The 15,698-nt window shown below is 36.1% G+C and overlaps 1 pseudogene; it reads left to right on the forward strand.

The window, feature by feature from the left end:
* The first annotated feature begins 9,650 nt into the window (after window positions 1-9,650).
* LOC138839623 (olfactory receptor 4K3-like) lies at window positions 9,651-12,699 on the forward strand (annotated as a pseudogene).
* The last annotated feature ends 2,999 nt before the right edge of the window (window positions 12,700-15,698 follow it).

Consider the following 15,698-nt stretch of genomic DNA (forward strand, 5'->3'; position numbering starts at 1 on the left):
GCAAAAGGTTCACCTGTATCCTTAAACAACTGGTTTTTCCCCATCTCCTCCACATGTTATACTGACATCAAATATAGTGAAAGCAGGGGTTATACTGTGGGGAGGGACATACAAAGCCACAAAGAGATGATCTTTTAAATGCGTTAGAAACACATGCATGAAACAAAAAAAAACATTAAAATACACATCTAAGGGATCATTTTCCTAACATCACATTATCTGACCTTTTCTGCTTGACTCATACATATACTAGATATTTCACATAAGGGCAAGCATGGGACCTATGTTTCTTTGGGCCTGGCTTACTTCACTTAATATAATTTTTTCCAAGTTTTTCCATTTCCTAACAAATGGGACAATGTCATGCTTTCTGATGGAGGCATAGAATTCCATTGTGTATATATACCACATTTTCTTGATCCATTCATCTACTGAGGGGCATCTGGGTTGGTTCCATATCTTAGCTATGGTAAATAATGCTGCAATAAACATAGTTGTCCTGGTAGATTTAGTGTGGTCTTGTTTGTAAACATTTGAGTAAATGCCCAAAAGTGGGATTGCTGGGTCCTAAGAGAGCTCTATGTGAAATCTTTTGGGACCTTCCATACTCCTTTCCAAAGTGGTTGAACAAGTTTACATTCCCACCAAAAATGAAGTAAGGTTCCTTTCTGTCCACATCCCCTCCAGCACTTGTTGTTGTTAGAGTTCTTGATTTTTGCCTTTCTAACTGGAGTGAGGTGTTATCTCAATGTTGTTTTGATTTCCACTTCTTTTATGGCTAGGGATGTTGAACATTTCTTCATGTGTCTATTGGCCATCCTTCTTTCTTCTTCAGAGAAGTTTCTCTGTAAGTCTTTCGCCCACTTCTTTATTGGGCAGTTGTTTATTTGCTGAATTGTTGTTGGGGGGTTTAATTTTTTGAGTTCCAAGTATATTTTTGATATGAGGCCCTTGTCCATTGTATGGTTAGTAAAGATCTTCTCCCAATACGTGGGCTTTCTATTGATCTTGCTAGCTATGTCATTTGCCCTGCAAAAGCTCTGCAACTTTATGCAATCCCATTTGTCCAACCTTTCTTTGATTTGTTGTGTTTCCGGGTCTCTATTCAGAAGATTTCGGCCAGAGCCAGGGAGACCTAGGGTTTCTCCTGTTCCATCCTGTAATGTTTTCACAGTGTCTGCTTTGACTTCAAGGTCTTTGATCCATTTGGAGTTGATTCTGGTGCAGGGTGATATATAAGGATCTAGCTTTAGTTTTCTACATGTAGTTAACCAATTTTGCCAGCACCACTTACTGAAGAGGCTGTCTTTCTTCCATTCTATTGTTTTTTCTCCCTTATCGAAGATTAAATGCCTATAGGTCTGTGGGTTCATTTCTGGGTTTTCAATTCTATTCCATTGGTCTTGAGGTCTGTTCTTATGCCAGTACCAAGCTGTTTGGATTACCATGGCTTTACAGTAGCGTTTGAAATTTGGTATTGATATTCCTCCAGCATTGTTCTTTCAGTTGAGGAGTGTGTTTGCTATTCGGGGTCTTTTGTTGTTCCATATGAGTTTTTGGATTGCATCTTCTATTTCCTTGAAGAACGAGATTGATAGGTATTGCGTTGAATTTGTAGATAGCCTTGGGAAGTATTGCCATTTTCACGATTTTAATCTTTCCAATCCAGGAGCATGGGAGGTTTTGCCATTTTCTAAGTTCTGTGTTGATTTACTTTTTCAAGATTTTAAAGTTTTCATCATAGAGGTCCTTCACTTCTATGGTTATGTTAATTCCCAGGTATTTTATGTTTTGTGGGGCTATTACAGATGCAGTTTCTTTCCTAATTTCAGCCACACTTTTCTCATTGTTGGCATACAGAAAAGCTATTGATTTTGGGGGGTAAATTTCATAACCTGCTACTTTGCCAAAGTTTTGAATCAGCTTGAGTAATTTGGGAGTGGAGTCTATGGGATTCTTTAAATATAAGATCATGTCATCTGCAATGAGGAAGACTTTTATTTCTTCTTTCCCTGTTTGGATCCCCTTTATGTCTGCATCTTGTCTTATTGCTGTAGCTAGACATTCTATTACTAGATTTAAGGGAAGTGGAGAGAGTGGACATCCTTGTCTTAGTCCTGAGTCAAGATGATACCGGACTTTCTTCGGTGGCTTTTGGTGTTGAGTTCTAATTTTATTCCCTTGTGGTCAGAGAGAATGCAAGGTATAACTTCAATGTTTCTGAATTTAGACAAGTTTGCTTTGTGGCCTAAAATGTGGTCTATTTTAGAAAACGTTCCATGTGCTGCTGAGAACAATGTGTATTCTGATGCTGCTGGGTGAAATGTTCGGTAGATGTCTGTTAAGTCTAGTTGATCTATGCAGCTGTTTAGATCTGCGGTTTCTCTGTTGAGCTTTTGACGAGTTGATCTATCTAGTGGGGAGAGTGGTGTGTTAAAATCCCCAACAATTAATATCTTTGGATCTATATGGGATTTGAGGGAAAGTAGTGTTTCTTTGATAAATTTCGGTGCTCCTTTGTTTGGCGAATAGATATTTAGAATTGTAATATCCTCCTGAAGGAGAGATCCTTTAATTAGTATGTAGCGACCTTCTTTATCTCTTCTTACGAATTTTAATTTGAAGTCTATCTTATCTGATATTAGGATTGCAACTCCTGCCTGTTTATGGGGGCCTTTTGCTAGGTAGATTTTGTTCCAGCCTTTAACTTTGAAAATGTGTTTATTTTTACAGGCAAGATGTGACTCCTGAAAGCAGCAGATAGAAGGGTCTTGTTTTTGAATCCAACTAGACAGTCTATGTCACTTACTTGGAGAGTTCAGTCCGTTAACGTTAAGAGATAGGACTGAGAGGTATTTGGGAGTTCCTGCAATGTTATCCACCTTTTTGGAGGCAGTGAAAACTGGGTTCTTCCTATGGGTCTTGGATTCTCAGTTTGGGTGCAGTTTCTTGGCCTTTATTGTGGTCTTGTTGGTTTTCTATGTGTAGGATATCTTTAAGAATCTTTTGTAGGGCTGGTTTGGTGGAGATGTATTGTTTCAATTTTTCTTTGCTATGGAAGGTTTTTATTTGGCCTTCAGTTATGAAGGAGAATTTAGCTGGGTACAGTATTCTTGGTTGATAGTTGTTCATTTTTAGGGCATGGCATACATCATTCCAGGCTCTTCTTGCTTTGCTTGTCTCTGCTGAGAAATCTGAGGTGATTCTAATTGGTTTCCTTTTATAGGTGATTAACCTTTTCTCCTTGACAGCTTTATGGATCTTTTCATTGGTCTGAGTTGATCCTATGTGGAATATATTGTGATGGTGGGATGTCCTATTCTGGTCTGGTCTATTTGGGGTTCGAAAGCTTCTTGTATCTGAATAGGCCTATCTTTTGTATGTTTGGGAAGTCCTTTGCTAGGATCCTGTTAAACAAATTTCCTAGACCATTAACTTCTGTTTCTAGATGCTCCTCTACACCCATTATCCTTAGATTAGGCCTTCTGATGGTGTCTTCCAGGTGTTGGATAGATCTATCATATTTCTTGGACTTGTCTTGGATGGTTGCATGTTCTTCCTCTATAATATCTAGGCTGTCTTCAATCCCTGAGATTCGATCTTCTGCATGGTCTAACCTACTGTCAAGACTCTCTACTTTGTTTTTCATCTCTTTTCGTTCTAATTGGTCAGTTTTGATGGCTTCAAGTTCTTTGTTGAAGCTCTGTTTTAGGTCTTGTATGAATTTCTTTACTTCCTTAATTTGGTGTTCAGTGTTTGTTCTCAAATCACTCAGTTGATTGGTTATGGTTTCTTTGGACTCCCATTCCTTCTGTTGGGTTCCATTCAGCATTCCCTTTGTGGTCTCCCTGACTTCCTTCAGCTCTTCGTTAATGGATTCCATGAATGCCTTTAGTGATCTTTGTGTATTCTCTACCTGGTCTCTCATTTCCTGTATTACTCTTTGATTATCTTCCTCCCGTTTGTGGGATTCCTGCAGTTCTCTTTCCTCCCGTTCGTGGGATTCCTGCAGTTCTCTTTGAGTGTTCTCAGTCTGCTCACGCCATTCCTCCCTTTCTCTTTGCGTATTCTCAAGTTGTTCACGCAAATCCTGTATCAGTTTTTGAGTAGCTTCCTAACGCTTATGATATTCCTGTATAAACTTTTGGGATGCCTCCTCTCTCTCCCTATCACGCTCATACAGAGTCCTTTGTAAGTTGTCAAACTTCTCATTTATCATGTTTGCCACCAGTGTTTGTAGAGCTATTTGGGAACTCTCCTCTGGATTATTCATTATCTGTTCTGACCCCTGATTATCACGATTGGGAATTGAGATACCCGGATTTGCCATTTTTCTGTGCTTTTCCGGCTTACTCTGCCCATTTGAGAGGAAAATAGCACCAGTTTTGTGCTAGAACACTATCTTAAGGCAACCATTAACCAAAGTTTGCATTGGTACAGTCAATAGTCTACAGATACAATCTAGTTCCACAGATACATCTATTCAACATCAAACAACTATATGTTAATGGGCTTTGAACCTCAGAGAAGAATTTGGAAAACCAGAAATTTTTAGGGTTAGGGAGAGATGTGGGTAAAAAATAGGAATAGATTGGTGTGGAGAGGCACAGGGAGAGGTAACTATGTCCTAATCTCAATGCAGGAAATAGTTTGGGTAGGATGCAAGTAGAGAGAGAGAGAAAAAGAAGAAAGGGAAAGGGAAATAAAAAGAGACCAGAAAAAAAATAGAAACGTAAAAGTTAATATAATTATGGAGAATAAAAGACCATCTATTTAGAGAGGAATGTGAATATATTGAGAAAAGGGGAGGGACATAGAGAAGATGTGAAAAACTTTTAAAATATGCTTAAAATATAATATAGTTATAAAGCGGTAGTACTGCTATTAAGGAATTTAAGTCTCAGAGGTTTTGAATTGAGTAATAAATTTGTGGATTAAGTGTGTACACAAAGGGGGATAGGGTATACTAGTTAACTACAGGTTTATCTGAGGATGTGCAGGACAAGAGTTAAGTCACATAAAGAAGAACAAAAGAGAGGAAAAGGTGAAAAGGATAAGAAAGGGAGAAAAAAGATCAGAAGTTCAGTAGAGCTAGACAAAACACAAAAAGATAATTAAGAAAGAAAGAAAAAGAGAAAGAAGACAAGAAAAGAAAGGAAAACGCACATTCACGTATTCCTAAAATAAAGATTATAAGAGGAAAAAAAAGTTACTGGAAAACATTTTTTTTCAAAAAAGGCAAAAATTAAAGATTAATAAAAGTTTTAGAAAAGGACAAAATTTTTTTTTGTATATATAAGTTACCAAAAAGAAAAAACAAAAAAGAAAAGGAGAAGAAGAAAAAAGAAAAAAAAGTTCTTTGATGTTTTTTTATTTTTTTGGGAGGGGTGGGAAGACTCCTGTATCTCCCTTTTGTCTGTAACCAGCCTCTTGTTGGAGTCTCTGGTCACCTTGAGGTCCTGTGGCTTGATTGGTTTCTTAGGTCAGTTTGTTTGAACAGGCAGAAAAATGCTCTGCTTTACCCAAGATTTTGAGATTCCCCTCCCAGATTAGTTTAATGGGAGGGTGATCTGCTTTGAGAATCACAAAAGAGGGGGATGCAGCGATGAGGCTAGGTTCTGGTAGACTTTAGGCCTTTCAACAAACAGTAACTTTTCCCTGGGACTATTTTGTGAAAAACTCACAGAGCCCAGCCTGGAGCCATTCTCAGGGTTTCTGTTTTTCAATTGATTGTGGAGGCTGCTAGAGGGAGGGGCAGCCTCTGGCTCTGGTTACCCAGTGAGGAAAGCCACTCCAATGGCTGGCGCCTGAGCTGGGTGACTTTTCCCTGGATGGAGCTGAGTCTGGCAGGTCACTTCGCCGTTAAGTTCTTGTGACCTGCTAAATGACTCGTTTTATTCCAAGGCCTGGGTTTGAGCTGGCAGCTCCTCCGAGCTTTGTCGGTATCCAAGATGGAGATCACCGGTTCGGGGGGGGGGGGGGAGGGATGGCCTTCCCTCCTCTGCTCCCTGAGAAGGAGTGAGGACGTCGGGCTTGTACTCACGCCAAGTCTTGGATCCTGGGTCGTCTCTGGTCTGCAAACTGCAGGATGAAGATGTCCATTCCTTGTCAGTTCTTGCTGGTGTTGAGTAGAATCTGCTCGCCTGCTGCTTCTGGCTCCTTTGTCCCGGACTCTCTGTGGCTCAGGTATGGCCGCGGCTGTGCTCAGCTCCGCGACCCTGCCACCACTGCGGCAGCTGCTGGCAAGCGCTCAGATGTGTCTCCTTGCCTTGGCTTCCCCTCTCTTGTCTAACTCTCTGTCCTGTGATGGCACACTTGGTGTGATTCTCTGGCTTAGTACTGTTCACTGGAACTCTAAAACTGCTTTCTATGCGAGAGCTTGTTCAGATTCCAGCTTCTCCTCCGCCATCTTCCCGGAACTCTGGTATTTTATTTTTTTATGGGCTATTGTAAATGGAGTTGCTTTCCTAATTTCAGCCACACTTTTCTCATTGGTGGAATATAGAAAAGCCATTGCTTTTGGGGGGTTAATTTTATACCCTGCTACTTTGCCAAAGTTTTGAATCAGCTTGAATAATTTGGGAGTGGAGTCTATGGGATTCTTTAAATACAAGATCATGTCATCTGCAAAGATGGAGAGTTTTATTGCTTCTTTCCCTATTTGGATCCCGTTTATGTCTGCATCTTGTTTTATTGCTGTAATTAGGTATTCTAATACTAGTTTGAAGAGAAGTGGAGAGAGTGGACATGATTGTCTTTTTCCTGAGTTAAGAGGAAATGGCTTTAGTTTTTCACCATTGAGTATAATGCTGGCTGTAGGTTTGTCATATACAGCCTTTATTGTATTGAGGAATGTTCCATGGATTCCTAATTTTTCCAAATCTTCATCATAAAGGGGTGAGTTGTCTATTTTTTATGTTCTCTCATAATAGTTCTTATGATTTAATTCACCAATGATTTGGTGTATCATAAGTGACGGAATTAAGACTCAGAAAAATAATATGGTAATTTCTCAGGGAAATATAATAGTCATTCCCTGCAATATAAAGCTCAGACCTCTATCCTGAGATCCAATAATCTTTATATTACATTATATATACATATATATATGTGTGTGTGTGTGTGTGTGTTTCATCAAAGTATTAAATTTATCATATGAGAACAATGTAACTGTTGTAGCCAAGTTAAAAGGGAAATCTGTTTACATTGCTGGTATCTCAAATTTATTAGTCATTATTACAATTTTTGCATAAATATTAAATGATTTCATGGATCACTTGTTTTTTCCATAATTAAACTTTATAGTGCAGATTTTTATTATTCATTTCTCTTTTCCTCCATGATCATACAAATGAATATTACAAAATTTAAAGCTACAAACATAAACTATTTCATCACTATATGAATTTTTCTCCAAATCGGAAGGAGGGAATTTATGCATATTTACTAGTGGAAAAACTGCAAAATAATACTTGTAATTCTGAAATACAAATAATAAATTCTGTTTGTTTTATCTGCTCAATTCCTTTTAACAATTATTTTATTAATCTACTCCAACTCATAAAAATCCACTCCCTGCTCATTAATCACTTAATAGCTATCATGTGTTTTATAATCCACTTTTAACTCTGATCAAATTAACTTGATTACTTTAATAATTCCCACTGCAATTTTAACATTTGTTTATTCCCCAAGAAGTAGTTTGTCCTTTAATGTCATTCCTGTAGTTCATGTAATTCATAACTTCAGACATTATAAATACAATGATTTCAACAACTTTTACTTATTTCGGGGGAGGGGGTTATGGGGCTTGAAATCTGGGCCTGGGTAATGTCCCTCATCTCTTCAACTCAAGGCTAGCCTTCTACCCCTTGAGCCACAGCACCACTTCTAGTTTTCTGGTGGTTTATTGGAGATAAAACTCTCACGGACTTTCCTGCCCAGGCTGGCTTTGAACCACGATCTCAGATCTCAGCCTCCTGAGTAGCTATGATTACAAGTGTGAGCCACCAGCACCCCGCTACAACTTCTACTTTCTTTTCACCCAAGTTCACTCTGGAGTAGTTGTTACTGCTTTAAAGAAGTAGCTGAGTAATAACTATTTGTAGAAGATCTTTCTAAAAATCACATAAATCAACCCACCTAACTTATGCATGAAGAACTGGGTGCACCAATTGACTTAAATTGCCCAGCTGCAAACTTTAAGTAGGTTTGAATCCCATTTTCTGAGTCCCAGACAAATACTATTCTGATATACCAATTGCAACAAGAGTTGTGCTGGAGACATCTTTCTAAGTAACAGGTGGGTGAGTTCAGAAGACATTTATAATTTCTCGGAATAAAAATGCCAAGAGAACAGTGCAGAGTTAAAGAAAGGTAACAGAACAAAATGTCAGTGAGTGAGAGGTAGTTATAAATGTGAACTTGGTTTGTTCTTAAAATAATTTGTTTAGTATATATGTGTGTGTATGTATATATATATGTATATATATATAATTTGTTTAGAATATACATAGAGAGAATATATACATATGTACATGACATAATGTAGATAAGTGTGTTTACAATAGAGTTTTGAAAAAGCAATAGCTTGATTTACTGATGAGGTAAAAATGGTTTTGTCATAAAGTTTCAGATCACATCATTGAAACTGAGTTCCAGTGCAGTTTGGGAAGTTTTTCCCTTTTTTAGTGAGAGACAGTTTCCCTAACCACTTTCATAACTTTGAAACCTTGTTATGTTACAGAAATTCTCTGTTCACTTTTACTATTACTTTTATCTCTATAAACATGTTTTATCATGTTATTTAACTTGCCAAAAATGAAGTCTGCTGTTCCAAATTGTGATTGTGCAAGTCAATCAACTACAGCAGTTAAAAATAAAAATTATCTGGCTTCAGATGGCAAGGCCTGTGATAGTTTCTTTACAATGAATTTGGAAAAGTCTTTCAGACTTTATAGAGAACATGCTCATCAGGCTTTGAGGGAAAAAGTCTAGCATCAGTCACAAATGTCATTCACATGTACATCTGGAAAATCTAAGAATTAATGAGAATTTCAATTACATTCTTGATATTTATTAGAAAATTGAAGTGGGTTCTGTTTCTCTATAGTCATTTCCTCTTTTATTTTCTATTGATTTTCCCCAGCCACTCCAAGAAATCATACCCCTCATTTATTTCTATTACTGTATCCCTTCCACTATGGCATTCCCACTAATAACCAGTCACAGTTCTCAAATGTTTCTTGTCAGTCTGCCATCTATCATGATTCTATGAGAAAGAATATTAATCACTTCTTTCAAACCCTGTTAGCATTTAGCTGTGAAATTTTAAAAACATCACAAAAAATTTCACAAACTCAGTGGTACATATTTGAATATACTACATTTTAATATTTTTATAATATTTAAATTTGTAACACAAATTGCTGTTATAAAGTATAATATTTAGTTGAAAATATCTAAGTAGTCAATTGGAGGATGTATTTAACACTGATGAACTGGGCAAGGATACAATGAGGAAACAACTGGTGGTAAGCTATAATTAAATCATCTATGTAAAAAATGTCTTACTCTGAGTTTTATTGCTGTATTTTTCCTAGTTTATCTTTCATCTGGAAATGTCAGAGTACTTGCAGAAATCAAGGTGAATGAATGTCATGGAGTAATAGTCAATCGTGACTGAATTCATTCTACAAGGTCCATCTGGCTCTTCAGAACTACAAATCTTCTATTTCCTGTTTTTCTTCCTAGTCTATGTGGCTACTGTGCTAGGGAACCTCTTTATCGTGCTCACGGTCATATTAGAGCCACAGCTTCATTCACCCATGTATTTTCTGCTGGGTAATCTCTCCTTCATTGACATGTCCCTAGCCTCATTTGCCACCCCCAAAATGATTGCAGACTTTCTCAGTGAACACAAAGTTATCTCTTTTGAAGGCTGCATAACCCAGATATTCTTTCTACATCTCTTAGGAGGGGCTGAGATTGTCCTGCTGATTTCCATGTCTTTTGACAGGTATGTGGCTATCTGTAAGCCTTTACACTACTTAACCATCATGAGCAAGCAAATGTGCATTTAGCTGGTAATACTTTCCTGGATTGTGGGCATCTTCCATTCATTGAGTCAGTTAGCATTTACTGTGAATCTGCCTTTCTGTGGACCCAGTGAAATACATAGCTTCTTTTGTGACCTCCCTTTGGTGATTAAACTTGCCTGTGTAGACACATATATTCTAGCAGTGTTCATGATCTCCACCAGTGGTATGATTGCCCTGGTGTGTTTCATCCGTTTGGTGATTTCCTACACTGTCATCCTGGTCACTGTACGGCAGTATTCCTCTGGTGGGTCTTCTAGAGCCCTTTCCACTTGCAGTGCCCATTTCACTGTTGTAACTCTATTCTTTGGCCCCTGCATTTTCATTTATGTGTGGCCTTTCACAAACTTCTCAATAGAAAAGGTATTTTCTATATTTTATACTATATTTACTCCCCTGTTGAACTCAGTGATCTATACTTTTAGAAATAAAGATATCAAGGTTTCTATGAGGAAACTTAGCAGCCATATCTTTAAATCTATGAAAATTGATTGTCTTTCTTAATTTTCCTCCTACAAAATGAAATATTTATTCAGCACTTATCCTCATTAATTTATTGGCCAACATAATGCCACTACTTTAAGAAATCAGTGAGTTCATAGCTCAACCTACACAGCAGTCACTGAATTATGCTCATATTTTGTGACACACTCAATATAACCTTTACTAAGAGGCATGATCTAATTCATGCTCAACATTTTAAAGTATAAGGACAAACATTTTAGAATATTTTACATTACATTACATTTTAGAATAAGGACATAACATTTTACAATATCTGACTTTTGTTAGATATATGAGAGTACCAAGATGTGGTATAGCACCAGTGAACCAAAGTAATGATATTCACTACTCACAAAATGTTGAGGAATTATTTTTAATTCAAACCAGAAAGGAATAGTTTAGGTTGAGAAAAAGTATTTGCTATTTATTATGCTTGCAACCCTATTTAATAAGAAATTATATTTTCCCTTCACTGCCTAGAATATATTCCATAGCTTTAAAGCATTATGGTAGACTTCTGTTATATATTTCAAAGTATTAAAGGATTCTACAGTCACATATAACAAACCGTTACCTATAAAAAAGATACAAAGGACCCATGAAACAAAGTCTACCACCTTATTTGATATAACTAATAACTGCTGTTTTTAGAAGATAAAAATCATCTATGAATCTCTTTAATAGGTGAAGAAGTTGGAAATCCAGTATGATGTTGCTTCCCAATTTCATGTAATTATTGGATAACAGAGTCTAACCCAGAAGGAATATTCTCTATCTCTTTCTCCTTATTCTCTCCTTCTTGCCAGATTATCTTCCAGAAAAAAACTCTGTATGAAAAAGCATTTGCCTCATAATATTCAACTCCTGTAAACATTAATGATTAACTATAACTACTAGCTTTTTATTTTTAGTTTGTATAATTTTTTGTATAACGTGATCCTGGTAGACGAAGGCAGATGGATAACTGATAACTGGTAGATTTCAGGAACTGAATAAAATTATTAATCAATGAATCAATGGTTATATAGATGATAATAGATGTTTATGGCAATATAAATTGGGGGAAGATAGATACACAGATAGGTAGATACACATATCTTTATCTGTCATAAAGAAATTATGTTTCTATATTGTCTGGATATTGAACCTATGTCAATTGTAACTATTAGGAAAGTTATTGGATTTGGTAGAGTAAAACATATATAGTTTTAAATGAGTTTCTTATGATAACTAAAGTCAGTAGCGCTTATTAATGCATTTAATGGTAACTGGAGAATTATTGAATTAATGTCATTGTGAAAAAACAAAATTTTTAGATGATTCTGAAAATTATAACCCCCTCTCCCATTCTCTAACCTATTAATAAGTCCAAGTCTCTAAATTAGATTATTTATATTTCATCCTAACCAATAGTATATGTTAATCTTATCAGGGTAAGAAGCACTGTACATGTTTTCAACATCAAGAAATGATTTTTGTTCCTTGTAGTGACCTAATATAAAACATGCTAGAATTATAACTAAATATAGGCCATGTGATATATTATATGAAAACCCACAATTTTAATTTAATCCAACAATGGGATCTTCGTCTTACAACTGTTCTACAGCTTCCTCATCAGCCCATATACAGTGCTAAGTCTTGATCATTAGAACACTTGGCTAGCTTATATATCTGCCTAAATCTTTAGCTTCTGGTCTTTTACTATCTCAAAAAGAAACAGTAGCAATTTTTTTAATAATGGAGAACTCCATTTCACAACATACACCATGTTGTTTTATATCTCCACATTTGCATATATCCTTCCTTTTGTTTTGAATGCTCAACCCTCATCTATGTCTTCCCTAACATTTTGCAATTCCAATTTAATATTCACATAGATTATCACTGAAGTCTGTTAAATTTATTAACATATTGGCAAATCCTTTCTCTGTACTCCAAATCTAATGTGCAGGTAGTTATTATAGTGTCTTAAATAATATTTCAGTAGGTATACATGCCAAGCATTGTAACTTTTAAGAGATAGTGAGTAATACAAAATCTAGTTTCACACTCATGGAATTACAGGATAGAAAATCAAAAAATCACTCAAAAATAATAATACAAATATTTCTGATTATATCTTTATAGAGTATGAGAAGATGCATTAAAAAAAAGAACACATTCTCTTCCATATATATGTATATATGGAATACATTTATATTTATCTGTAATCCATGCTGCATACATATATGTAATATATATTTAAGTATAATATATACATATACATATATAAGATATATATATATATATATATTAAATATTTTAGCTTCATTTGTTTTTCTTACTGTGAAGAATGTGTTCAGAATTTTTCTGGAAATTACTTTCAACTTGCTTATCATTTTTAGTACTATGTTCATTTTAAAAATATTAATTCTGCCACTCCATGAACATGGTCTTTCCATATTCTAGAGTCAACATCAATTTCTTTCTTAGGGTTTCATAATTTTCGCTTCATCACCTTAATTAGGATTAGTAGGTATTTGGGGAGGTATTGTAAATGTGACAGTTTTCCTGATCTTTCACAATATTTTTTTTTTGTATACTGAAAATCTACTGAATTTTGTGTGTTGATTTTGTAACTTGTAACCTGAAACATTATTAAAAGTGTTTATCAGTTGTAAGAGTTGTGAAGTCTTTATGTTTTTTTCAGAATCATATCATTTGCAAATAAGAAAAATTTGACTTCTGAAATTCTTATCTGGGCAAGAATTCAAGCATTTTGGAATCACAAATATGAAATGGATTTGTTGTGATCTAGATTTTCAAAAACCAAAAGTAGAAGGAAGACTATTTGGGTGTTTGATGAAGCACAGGAGAAAGAAGGGAGACAAGAGAAAGAATAGAGATGACAACGATCAAAACACGTACCATTTATATACACAAATTTCAAGTGAACCCAGTATTTTAAACAAAATTTAATTAAAGTAAATTAACTTAAACAAAATGGATTTCAGGAAGTGGAACCATGTTCAAGGATGTGGAGAGTATTGAGGAAGGAGGACACAAATGAGAGTAAGGAAGGATGAGCAGATTAATTCATTATATTCATTTACATTGTTTAAAAATTGAGCTATGTCAAAAATTAAACCCCCAAAAACAAATTCTCAAAGAAATAACAATCCCATCAGTAAGTGGGCTAAACACTTAAAAAGAGACTTCTCCAAAGAAGAAATGAGAATGGACAATAGGTACATGAAGAAATGTTCAACATTGCTGCCCATAAAAGAAATACAAATCAAAACAACATTGAGATTCTACTTCACCCCACTTAGAATGGCAATTATCAAGGTAACTGGTGGGGATATGACCAAAGAGGAGTGCTAATGCACTGTTGATGAAAATGTAAATTTGTTCAACCAGTCTGGAAAGCAGAAACATAGAGGTTTCTCAAAGACTAAGCATAGAGTTCCCCTACGACCCAGCACTCCTGGGAATTTACCCAAAAGACCACAAACAAGGCCACACTAAAGCTACCAGCACAATCATGTTCATGACAGAAATATTTACCACAGCTAAGATATGAAACCAACTCTGATGTCCTTCCATAGGTGAATGGCTCAAGAAAGTGTGATATATCTATATATTTATATCTATAATCTAGCTAGCATCTAGCTAGCTACACACACACACACACACACACACACACACACACACACACACACACACACACACACAATGGAATTCTATGCGTCCTTCGAAAATAATGGCATTTCCTCATTTGTAAGGAAATGTAAAGACTTGGGAAAAAGTATATAAAGTGAAATAAGCCAGAAGAATGGCTAATACAATATGTTGTACCAGTGCAGAAACCTTACCTTACCTTAATGAGAGAGGCAGTAAGGTTGCATTTCGGACTCAAACGTTTCCCTTTGTATTCTTGGGTGGACATTAAGTATTCATTCTCCAACTTCAGACTGCTTTAGACTTACTTGCCAAGTGAAATCTTAAAAATAATCTGGTAAAGGCAATATACCATAGGGGTTACTGTTACATAAGTAAGGCCATGAGTACATTTCTTTTTGAACAGTGTTTCCCTCTCCCTAATTTTCTCCCACTTTTTCTCCCCAACCTCACCCAAGTTGTAAAATTTATTTCCAACATTGTGTCTAGTATCATTATTGCATTAGTTCATCCTTTGTCCCACAAATTCTGTGAATCCCCTTTTCTTCCCAAATCAGATAAACTTACATACAAGACAAGGAAATCAAAAACATTGAAAACAGGTAATAAACCAAAGGAACGAAAACTGAAAAAAAAAAATTACTGCAAACAATACACAAAAAAGAGAAAAAGGAACCTCATTTCCTTTTTTTTTTTTTTTTTTTTTTTGTCGGTCGTGGGGCTTGAACTCTGGGCCTGGGAGCTGTCCCTCAGCTCTTTAGCTCAAGGCGAGTGCTCTACCACTTGAGCTACAGTGCCACTTCCGGTTTTCTGGTGGTTTATTGGAGATAGGAGTCTCACGGTCTCTCCTGCGCGGGCTGGCTTTGAACCGCGATCCTCAGATCTCAGCCTCCTGAGTAGCTAGGATTACAGGCGTGAGCCACCAGCGCCCTGCTCATTTCCATTTCTTGAAGCTCATTTTGATAACCATCATTTTATGTAGTAATATGAACATATTGTGATCTTCTGTTAAAAATATGCTAGATATATTCTAGTGATTGCAAATTAGGGAACTCATGCAGCCTGTATTTTCTGGACCTGGCTTGCTTCACTTAATACAATTTTTTTCCAAGTTTTTCCATTTTTTTTTACGAATAAGGCAATGTCATTCTTTCTAATGGAAGCATAGAATCCATTGTGTATGCATCCTACATTTTCTGATCCATTCATCTACTGAAGGACATCTGAATTGATCCCATGCCTTAGTTATGATACATGATGCTGCAGTAAGCATGGTTGTGCTGATAGCTTTAGTGTGGCCATGTTTGTGGTCTATTGGGTAAATGCTCAGAAGTGGGATTGCTAGATGATAGGGGAGCTCTATGTTAAGTCTTTTGAGGAAACTCCACACTGCTTTCCAGAGTGGTTGAACAAGTTTACATTCTCACTGATAGT

The sequence above is a fragment of the Dipodomys merriami genome, unplaced genomic scaffold (assembly GCF_024711535.1).
Source record: "Dipodomys merriami isolate MVZ:Mamm:240054 unplaced genomic scaffold, mDipMer1.0.p SCAF_1, whole genome shotgun sequence".
Lineage (NCBI taxonomy): Eukaryota > Metazoa > Chordata > Mammalia > Rodentia > Heteromyidae > Dipodomys > Dipodomys merriami.